Source organism: Pipistrellus kuhlii, unplaced genomic scaffold (genome assembly GCF_014108245.1).
Source record: "Pipistrellus kuhlii isolate mPipKuh1 unplaced genomic scaffold, mPipKuh1.p scaffold_m20_p_95, whole genome shotgun sequence".
In the NCBI taxonomy this organism is placed as follows: domain Eukaryota; kingdom Metazoa; phylum Chordata; class Mammalia; order Chiroptera; family Vespertilionidae; genus Pipistrellus; species Pipistrellus kuhlii.
In genome coordinates, this window is record NW_023425601.1 from 56,377 (window position 1) to 67,590 (window position 11,214).

At 42.4% G+C, this 11,214-nt stretch overlaps 1 pseudogene; it reads left to right on the forward strand.

Annotated features, from left to right (window-relative positions):
- The first annotated feature begins 279 nt into the window (after positions 1-279).
- LOC118714044 lies at positions 280-1,206 on the forward strand (annotated as a pseudogene).
- The last annotated feature ends 10,008 nt before the right edge of the window (positions 1,207-11,214 follow it).

Genomic DNA, 11,214 nt, shown 5'->3' on the forward strand with positions numbered 1-11,214 from the left:
TACCTCAAATATGTTCCATGATCACAGAACAGGCAGGAAGGATGAACTTTAAGTTGAGAGGCAATATATTGATAACCAGCACACCAAAGGTCAAAAGGGAAATCATAAAGAAAACTTAAAAGTATTTCGAATGGAATTCAAGTGCAAACAAATGTATCAACGTGTATGGGATGCAGCAAAAGCAGTGCTTCCAAAGACATTTATAACATTAAATGCTTATGTTAGGCTCCCAAATACTCTCTTTCTGCTGCCATCTTGGTTCTGCGTTGCCCACACAGAATGCTGGGTGAAGCCACAGAAACCGTCTGTGTCACAGAATGAGTTACCACAGCCCCAGGCTGAGACAGGATCTGAAGCAGAACCTGGCAGTGATGGATCAGTACCAGAGCTCAAAGAACAAGATTCCACCCAGGCAACCACACAAGCTCAGCTAGCAGCAGCAGCTGAAATCGATGAAGAACTAGCCAGTAAACCAAAACAGAGTGGTAGTGAAAAGAAGGCACACAAGGCTATGTCCAAACTGAGTCTTTGATAGGTTATAGGGGTTACTAGGGTCACTATGACATTTAAGAATGCCCTCTTAGTCATCACAAAGCCAAATGTCTACAAGACTCCAGATTCACCAACCTATAGAAGTTTGGGGGAAGCCAAGATTGAGGATTTATCTCAGCAAGCACAGCTAGCAGCTCCTGAGAAGTTCAAAGTTCAAGGTGAAGCTGTCTCAAACATTTAAGAAAGCAGACACACTCCAACTGTACAAGAGGAGAGTGAAGAAGGGGCTGATGAAACAGGCATAGCCCTGGCTGGTTTGGCTCAGTGGATAGAGGGTGGGGGGGCTCAGGTTTGATTCTGGTCAGGAGCACATGCCCAGGTTTCGGGCTTGATCTCCAGTGTGGGGTGTGCAGGAGGCAGCCGCCTGAGCACTAGCATGGGGCATGCAGGAGGCAGCCGTTCAATGGTTCTCTCCTATCATTGATGTTTCCGTCTCTCTCTTCCTCTCCCTTCCTCTTTGAAGTCAATAAAAAAAAAAAGAAAGAAAGAAAGAAAGAAAGAAAGAAAGAAAGAAAGAAAGAAAGAAAGAAAGAAAGAAAAGAAACAGGTGTGGAAGTTAAGAACACAGAACTGATAATGACAAGCAAATGTGTGGAGAGCAAAGGCAGTCTCAGGAATGATATTATACATACTATTATGAAATTGACAATGTAACCATTCAAAAAAGATGACTTTTTTTTTTGTATTTCAAAAGAGTAACTGCAGGTTGGCTTTGAATTTGTACTGTTTCTATCATTAATAAAGCTATGGCTTCTGAAAAGAATTGTCTCAGATCAATGACCTCATATCCCACCTTAAGAAACTATGATAAAAAGTGGAAATTAAACCCAAAGTAAGCAGAAGAAAGGAAATAATAAAGGTAAGAGTAGAAATCACCAAAATACAAAGGAAAAATTATAGAGAAAAATTAAACACACACACACACACGATAGTGGGCTCTTTGGGAAGATCAATAAAGTTAATGAAAAGCTAGCCAAATTGATAAGAGAAAAAAGAGAGATGACCCAAATGACTGATATCAAGATGAGATATAGGGCAATATTACAGACCCTGCAGAAATTAATATAATAATAAGGGGATGTTATAAAGAGCTTTATGGTAATAAATTTGACAATTCAGGTAAAATAGACACATTCCTTAAAAGATACAAGCTACCAAGTTCACTCCAGAAAAACACACACACCATCAACCTGAATAGTCTAGTCATATGTCTTTAAAGAAATTTATTTCATAGTTAAAAACTTTCCCACAAAGAAAACCTTATATCCAGATGGCTTTAATGGTGAATTTGAAAAACACTTGTGGGAAAAATAATAGCAGTTGTATGAAAACTCTTCCAAGAGAAAGAGAGGAATGTATTAAATCTGTATTGCTGCATAACAAACTACAAACTTAATATCCTAAATCAATATGCATTTATTATATCAGTTTCTATAGGTCAAAAGTTCAGCACAGCCGAGACCGGTTTGGCTCAATGGATAGAGCGTCGGCTTGGGGACTGAAGGGTCCCGGGTTCGATTCCGGTCAAGGGCATGTACCTTGGTTGCGGGCATATCCCCAGTAGGGGGTGTGCAAGAGGCAGCTGATCGATGACTCTCTCTCATCGATGTTTCTAACTCTCTATCTCTCTCCCTTCTTCTCTGTACAAAATCAATAAAATATATTTTTAAAAAAAAGTTCAGCACAAAATGACTGGGTTCTCTGCTCAGGTTATAAAAAGGCTGAAATCTAGGTGTTGTCTAGAGGCTCTGGAGGAAATATGCTTCTAAGTTCATTTTTGTTATTGGCAAAATTCAGTTCCTTACCGTTGGAGGAGGAGTTCACACTGACTTTCTGGTGGAGGAGGAGGAGTTCCCACTTATTTGCTGGCTATCAGCTGGGGCTGATCTCATCTCCTAGAAGCCAACCACATTCTTTGCCACATCACTTCCCTCTGTCTACAAGCCAACAACAGTGTGTCACACATTTCCTATCCTCCTGATTTTGGACCTTAATTACATCTGCAAAATCCCTTTACTGCAGCAAGTCCATTCATGTTTCATTAAATAACTACAAGAAGGTATGTGAATGCCAGGAGCTTCGAACCTTGGGAGCCATCTCAGAATTCTGCCTGACAAGGAGGGAACGTATCACATCATATTCTATGCATTCAGCATTATCCAGATCCTGATATCAAAACCAGACAAAGAAATTCCAACAAGTTACTTTGTGGCTACCGGCAAACTGATTGTGAAATGTATAACAGAGAGGCAGAAGGTCCAGAATAGCCAACACAGTGTTGAAGGAGAACAGAGTTGGAGGAGTGATGCTACCCAACTTCAAGACTTACTATAAAGCTACAGTAATTACAATAGTGTGATGTTGGCAAAAGAATAATCAACTAGATTAATGGAACAGAAAAGAGAGAGCCCCAAAGTAGACCCATATAAATATATTCAACTTATTTTGACAAAGATACAAAAGTAACAAAATGGAACAAAGTCTTTTTGGCAGGTGTCTATAATCAAAACAACAAAAGAAAATTGTTGCAAAGATGTGGAGAAATTAGAACTCTTGCACACTGCTAATGGGAATGCTAATTGGTGATACCGCTATTAAAAACTATAAGGACGCCGAAACCGGTTTGGCTCAGTGGACAGAGCGTTGGCCTGCGGACTGAAAGGTCCCGAGTTTGATTCCAGTCAAGGGCACGTACCTTGGTTGTGGGCACATCCCCAGTGGGGGGTGTGCAAGAGGCAGCTGGTCGATGTTTCTCATAGACGTTTCTAACTCTCTATCCCTTTCAATTCCTTTCTGTGTAAAATCAATAAAATATATATTTTTAAAAAAACCATAAGGAGGTTCCTAAAAAAATTTAAATTGGATCTGTCTCTTGATCTAGTGATTCCACTTCTGGGTATATATCCTAAGAACCCCAAAACACCAATTAGAAAGAATATATACACCCCTATGTTTATAGCAGCACAATTTACAATAGCCAAGATCTGGAAACAGACCAAGTGCCATCAGCTGATGAGTGGATAACATAGCTGTGGTACATTTACACCATGGAATACTATGCAGCTATAAAAAAGAAGGATTTATTACCCTTTGCGACAGCAAGGAGGGACCTGGAGATTATTATGCTAAGCGAAAGAAGCTAGTCAGACAAAGACAACTATCACATGATCTTGATCAACCAAAGGACTTGTATGCATGCATATAAGCATATCCAATAGACACAGACACTGGGGGGGGGGGTGTGAAGGCACAAGCAGGGGATCGGGGGGGGGCAATGGGGAGATAAGGATATGTATGTAATACATTAATCAATAAAGAAAAATAAAGATCTTCAACTTTCACTTAGTAAAAAAAAATCACATGCTCTCACTTATATGTGGAATCTAATGAACAAAATAAGCTGATGAACAAAATAGAACAAGATGCATACAAGTTTCAGCCCTCCAAACCCTCTTTACTTTATAGCTGTATGGTTTTGTGAACCAATGTTACCCCAATAAATTCAATAAAAAATTAACTCAGAATGGATTATAGGCCCAAATGTAAAATGAAAAACTATAAAACTTAAAAGATACCAAAGGAGAAAATCTAGGTGATCTTGCGTTTGGCAATGACTCTTTTAGTATATACATTTAAAATAAGCTTTTTAAAATTGATTTGAGAGAGAGAGGAAGGGATCAATGAAAGAGAGACATCACATTTGATTGGCTGCCTCCTGCACGCCCCCTACTGGTGTCAAGTCCACAACTCGAGCATGTGTCCTGACCAGGAATGAAACCAGCAACCTTTCGGTGTATGGGATGACCCTCAATCCATTGAACCACACCAGCTAACTGACAATGACTTTTTATATGCAACACCAAAGGCACAATCCATGAAAGAAAGAATTGATAAAGTGGACTTCATTAAAATAAAAAAAAATTCTGGTCTGTGAAAGACACCGTTAGGAGAATGAAAAGACCAGCCATACACTGGGAGAAAATATTTGCAGAAGACATATCTGAATAGGACTGATATCCAAAATATACTAAGAATACTTAAAACTTAATAGCAAGGAAAAAAACCCAATTAAAAATGAGCCAAAAATCTTAGGCACCTCACCAAAGAAAAACAGATGGCAAATAAGCATATGAAAGGATGCTTCACATCCTGTGTCCTGGTGAATTGCAAATGAAAATAAGATACCTTACACAGCCACAAGCTAGAACACCGATTCTGCTTCCTAAGATGCAACCACTTTGGAAGACTGGCAGCGTCTTAGAAAATGACACGTACTCTTAACATACCACCCAGTAATTGTGCTCCTTGGTATTTACCCAAAGAAATTTGAAAACTATGCCCACTCAGAAATCTGCTCATGGATGTTTGTAGCAGCTTTATTCATAATTGTGCAAACTTGGAAGCAACCAAGATGTCCTTCAGTGGCGAATGGATAAATAAACTGTAGTACATCCAATCTAATATCAATCAGTGCTTAATAGAAATGAGCCATCAAGCCACGAAAATACATGGAGTATAGTACTAAGTGATAGACGCTGAACTGGAAAGGTTGTATATTTTATTGTTCCAACTCTATGACATTCTCAAAAAGGCAAAACGATGGAGACAGTAACAAATCAGTGGTTTCTAGGGGTTAGGGTGAGAGGGATATAGGCAGAACATAGAGGATTTTTGGGCAGTGAGACTATACTGTGTAATACTATCGTAGATGCATGCCATTATACATTTGTCCAAACCTATAGAATTTACTACTCATAGAGTGAACTCTAATGTAAATTATGGACTTGGGTGATCATAATGTCTCAATGTAGGTTCAGCAACTGTAACAAATGTACCACTCTGGTACAGGATGTTGAAGATGGAGGAGGCAGGAGGCATAGGGAAATTGCTGTACCTTCTGCTCAATTTCATTATGAACCTAAAACTGCCTTAACAAAAAAGTCTATTTTAAAAACAAAGATATTACAAGAAAACTATAGATCAACTATCCCTCATAAACATATACTAGTGACCTGGTGCACAGATTCGTGCACATTGAAAGGAAATTATCAACCTCCCGTGGTCCCTCCCTGGCGTCTGTGGAGTGAGTGGGATCCCTCCAGCAGATGGGTCCCTTGGCCTGGCCTTCGGGGATGGGGCCAAAACCAGTTCACCAACATCTCCCGAGGGATCCCAGAGTGCGAGAGGGCACTCTGCAAAGATGCTGTCATACAGGGTGTGGAACACAAATGCAAGTGTGCAGTAAACCAGATTCCAGCCGACAGCACTCCAGCAACAACACATGGCTGAAGTGGAATCACATGGCCCTGCGAGAAATCAGGCTCCCTCTTTGATTTCAGGGTGCGTCACTCGAGAACCAGAGAAACACTGCTGCCAAGTCATTGCAGCTTGGCAGCTCCTGCATTGAGTGCCCCCTAGTGCTCAGTGCATGTCATAGCAACCAGTTGGATGGTGGACACTTAGCATATTAGCCATATATATATATGGCTTGGTGCACGAAATTCATGCAGGGGCAAGGGGAAGGGATGTCCCTCAGACCAGCCTGCACCCTTTCCAATATGGGACCCTTTGAGGGATGTCTGACAGCCCTATCACAATCCAGGACTGCTGGCTCCCAACTGCTTGCCTGCTTGCCTTCCTGATAGGACAGAGGCCTGGTGCATGGGTGGGGGCCAGCTGGTTTGCCCTGAAGGGTGTCCCAGATCAGGGTGGGGGTTCCCTTGGGAGATAGGGCGGCCTGGGCGAGGGGCGTGTGGTGGTTTGCAGGTCAACCATGCCCCCGGCGACCCAAGCAGAGGCCCTGGTATCTGGAATTGATTTACCTTCTACAATTGAAACTTTGTAGCCTGGAGCAGAGCCAAGCCTTCTGCTCGCTCTGTGGCAGCAGCCATTTCTGTTGGGATTTATGTATCTACTATAATTGAAACTCTGTAGCCTTAAGCGGGGGCCTGGACTGGCTAGGGTGTGCTGAAAGCTTGGCTTCCTCCATTGCTGGGGGCAACCCTAGCCTCCTGCTTTTTTCAGCTCCGTGGCTGCCACCATTTCTGTTTGGCTTTGTTTACCTTCTATAATTGAAACTTTGTAGCCTTGAGTGGAGGCCTAGGCCGGCAAGGGCAGGTGGAAAGCTTGGCTTCCTCCATTGCTGAGGAAACCCAAGTCTCCCTCCTGCTCTCGGTGGCTATAGCCATCTTGGCTGGGTTTATTTGCATATTTGCTCCTGACTGGTGGTATGGCTGGTGGGTGTGGCTTATGGGTATAGCTGAGTGATGGTTAATTTGCATATTACTCTTTTATTAGATAGGATAATTGACTATACTAGGGGCCCAGTGCATGAATTTGTGCACCTTGAAAGGAACTGTGGGCTATGAGGAGTAGGCACAGGGGAGGGTCTAAGTCCACCCTCTGTGCTCCAGCCTGGCCCCACCCACTGTGGGCCCCAGTCTTCTGTCTGCCAGCAGCCCTGCTCCTGCTGCCACTGCTCCCATGCACTGATGGCGCAGAGCAACTGGGGCCAACACCAGCAGTGGGTGAGAACAGGGCTGGTGCTGGCAGTGGGTGCAAGTGGCAGCTCCAGCACTGGCAGCAGGGCCTGCCTACGTTTTCTTTTTTTATAATTTCAGGTCAGGTCTTACATTTAAGTTTTTAATCCACTGAGTTTATTCTTGTATATGGTATAAGAAGTTGGTCTAGTTTCATTTCCTGCATGTATCTGCCAATATTCCCAACATAATTTATGAAATAGACTGTCTTTACTTCATTGTATGTGCTTGTTTCCTTTATGAAATATTAATTGATCATACAAGCATGGGTTTATTTCTGGGCCTACTATTTGTCCCATTGCTCTATGTGTCTGTTTTTATGCCAGTACCATGCTGTTTTGATTACTATAGCCTTGTAGTATAGTTTATCAGATAGTGTGATACCTCCAGCTTTGTTATTGTTTTTCAAGAGCATTTCTATGTTATCAATTCATAGCCAGTTGAAATGAAATTAAAAACATACCATAAAAATATGAACTATGTGGGGAAAACATTTAGCAACAGACTTTGTTGTGTATACCCTGACAATTTATTTTTAAGCTTTGATTGCTGAGGCATCCATTTTGAAGATGCATCCATTTGAAGGCAGCTGTCTCCAATAAACACAGTGTCAGCTTCTGGACTAAAGAGCCAGGTGCCTCATCATTTTAAGTTCCCACTCTTACGTTTTAAATTCACCAATAAAGAGTGAGGCTGCAAAACCCTAGGCCTCCACCTTCAACCCCATAAAAGTAAAACCCCAGAACTGTGGTCTCCCTCTTACTGTATTTATTGGAGATGCATCAAATAGATGCATCTTCAAAATGGATGCCTCAGCAATCAAAGCTTGCATCTAGAAGGGGAAAGAGGCAAAACGTGCCCTCTAAAACTAGGCTATGTATTTTAATTGCAGAAATACATGCTTATGGTGGAAAACAGACAACAAAACCCTCACCACCACCCCCATTATCATCATCGAAACAAAAACCTCAAGCTTCAAGGGTTCGACTCTCACCTCAGGCCTCCAGGTCGCTATCCTTTTAACAGTGCCTTGTATGGCCCACGCATATATAAGCTTATGAAGCACTATTTTTCAAGTCCTGGTAGGTAAACGTGTCCTACCTGGAAGACAGCAGCAGCCACCTCCTCAGGCTCTCGGGCCTCCAGGCTGGCCCCTCCCACCTCCTCTCTGAGCAGCTGTAGATGTTTCAGATCAGGGCTGGGAAGCTTTGGTAGTTTCCCATCTTAGAGTATAAGCCCTGGGATCTGGCCCCTGGTCCCTCTGACCTCAGTTTCTATGTCCTTCTCATCACTCACTACCCGGAGCGCCACTGCTCTTCCTTCTAGGGGCCCAGTGTTTGGGACCCTTTACACTGGCCGTTCCCTCTGCCTGGAACACTCTTCCTTGAGATCCCCCAGTGGCTTATGCCCTCACTTCTTCCAAGCATGTTTCAATGTCAACTGTCACCTCCTCAGAGAGGCCTTCCTGGACTACTCCAGCTAAAATAGGCTCCCTCCTCAACTCCCTGTCCTTACTTCGCTTTATTTTTCTTCAGAGAAGAAAATAAGTTATTTACTCTCTGATGTACTTATTCTCTGCCTTCCCCATTAGAATGTCAGCTTCATGATGGTAGGAATTTATGCTTGGCACATAGTAAGTGCTCAATAAATGTTTTTGAATGACTGAGTGAACAAAGCAGAAGGACATAAGCAATAAAAAGGAGTGGTGTTGCCCTGCCTGGGGTTGCTAAGTGGCTAGAGCGCCAGCCCGCACACCAAAGGGTCTCAGGATCCATGCCTGGTCAAGGGCACATAACTGGGTTGCAGGTTCTCTCTTTTCTCTCTCTCCCCCTCCCTCCTTCCCTCCCTTCCACTCTTTCTAAAAATCAATGGAGCCCTAGCTGGTTTGGCTCAGTGAATAGAGCGTCGGCCTACAGACTGAAGGGTCCCAGGTTTGATTCCAGTCAAAGGCACATGCCTGGGCTGTGGGCTCAATCCCCAATGTGGGGCGTGCCAGAGACAGCCGGTCAATGATTCTCTCTCATCACTGATGTTTCTCTCTCTCTCCCTTCTCTCTAAAATCAATAAAAATATAAATAAATAAATAAATAAATAAATAAATAAATAAGTAAATAAATATCAGCCCTAACCTGTTTGGCTCAGTGGATAGAGTGTCGGCCTGCAGACTGAAGGGTCCCAGGTTCGGTTCCAGTCAAGGGCATGTACCTTGGTTGTGGGCACATCCCCAGTAGGGCGTGTGGAAGAGGCAGCTGATTGATGTTTCTCTCTCATTGATGTTTCTAACTCTCTATCCCTCTCCCTTCTTCTCTGTAAAAAAATCAAACAAAATATATTTTAAAAAATCAATGGAAAAAATATTCTCAGATGAAGATTAACAACAACAAAAAGGAGTCCTGGTGCCCTGACCCGTGCCGCTCTCAAAAAAAATCAATGAAAGAGGAAGGTCAAGACATGCCCACCTCAAACCGTTCACATTAGTGTGCGCATGCACACACATGCAGTGTTGTGTCTGCAAGCCAAGTTGGGGCTGCCCGACTCCGTCTCAATTAGTGAATATTAAAAAGCGTTATCAGGAGTGGAGGATGCATACTGTTTAACATCTTACTATGTATGTTTCAAGGTTCTTCCTGGTGTCTGCCCATGCCGACAGCAGCCAGGGCTGTGAACCTGCTCTGAGCTCAGCCTGGGGAGCTGGGCTTGTGCTACACGATTTGGGAACAGTTTCAGGAAGTGTGGCTTCACTGTAGATTGAATACTACCCAGAAGTAGGGGTAATTTTATGGTTATGTTTGTGCATCTTCTCTAGAGAGGGCAGGCTAGAGAGTTGCTTATGCAAAAAACAGCAGTCCCTTATATTAATCACGATAGGGAATGCTTGGTTCATTTTTGTGGTTTGAACAATGCTTATGTTCAGTGTTCAGACATTATGATGGAGTGGTTTTAATTTTCTTACTCTGTCACAGAATGACCTTGTCTGAAATATGTATGTTGAACAGAACACCAAGGTCTAACTGTGCATGCCGGGCCAGCTCCCGGAAGTCAGGGGCTGCTTTGCTCTTGTCGGCAGACACTATAAAATTACCTGAGGAAAGTGGTACCACTTTCTCACGTTCTCTCCCACCTGTGTTAACACATACACGTATACATTTCAGTTTGGTAAGTGGTTTTCATTGACATTTAACGAAATGGATCTTCGATTATTACATAGATAATAGTCTTTGTCACAGAGGTTAAGAATTTTATGTTTATTGCTCACTTATATTTCTCCTTTCGTGAATTGCCTTTATATGTCCTTGTATATTTTTCTATTGGGGCATAGGTCTCTTAGCGATCTGATATATATATATATATATATATATATATATATATATATATATATATATATATATATATACACACACACACACACACACACACACACACACACACACACATTATCTATTAGTGATGTATCTTTTTTTAGATTGTCATTTTTAAAAAAATCCTTGCCGGAGGATATATTTTTAAAATTGATTTGATTGAGGAAGGGAAGGGAGAGAAACATTGATGTGAAAATATTGATCGGTTGCTTCCTGCACAACCCCTACTGGGGATCAAGCTTGAAACCTGGCATGTGTCCTGACCGGAATCCAACTGTGACCTTTTGGTTCCTAGGTCAACGCTCAACCACTGAGCAACACAGGCTGGGCTGTCATCGCTTTTAAATTCTGTACATGGTGTTGCCAATATTTTAGTAGTCAAATATATCTTTTCTATTACGCTCTTTTGTAGTTTAAAAAATATCTTTGACTTCAGAGAGGGAGAGGTGGAGAGACAAACATCAATGATGAGACAGAACTACCTATCAACTGCCTCCTGCAGGCCCCACACTGAGAATCGAGCCCACAACCTGGGCATGTGCCCTGACCAGGAATTAAACCGTGATCTTCTGGTTCATGGGTCGACGCTCAACCATTGAGCCACACCATTAAGTGTCTTTGTGTACTCATTTCCTCCCACGCTTTCCTATCATCTGCCTCTTTCCCTTCAGTGAATTTCTGGAAAGCAGAGATTTCTGTTTTAAGTACATGGTAAGTGCTCAATAAAATTCTTTATGATAGGTAATAATTGTTTCCCAGCCAAG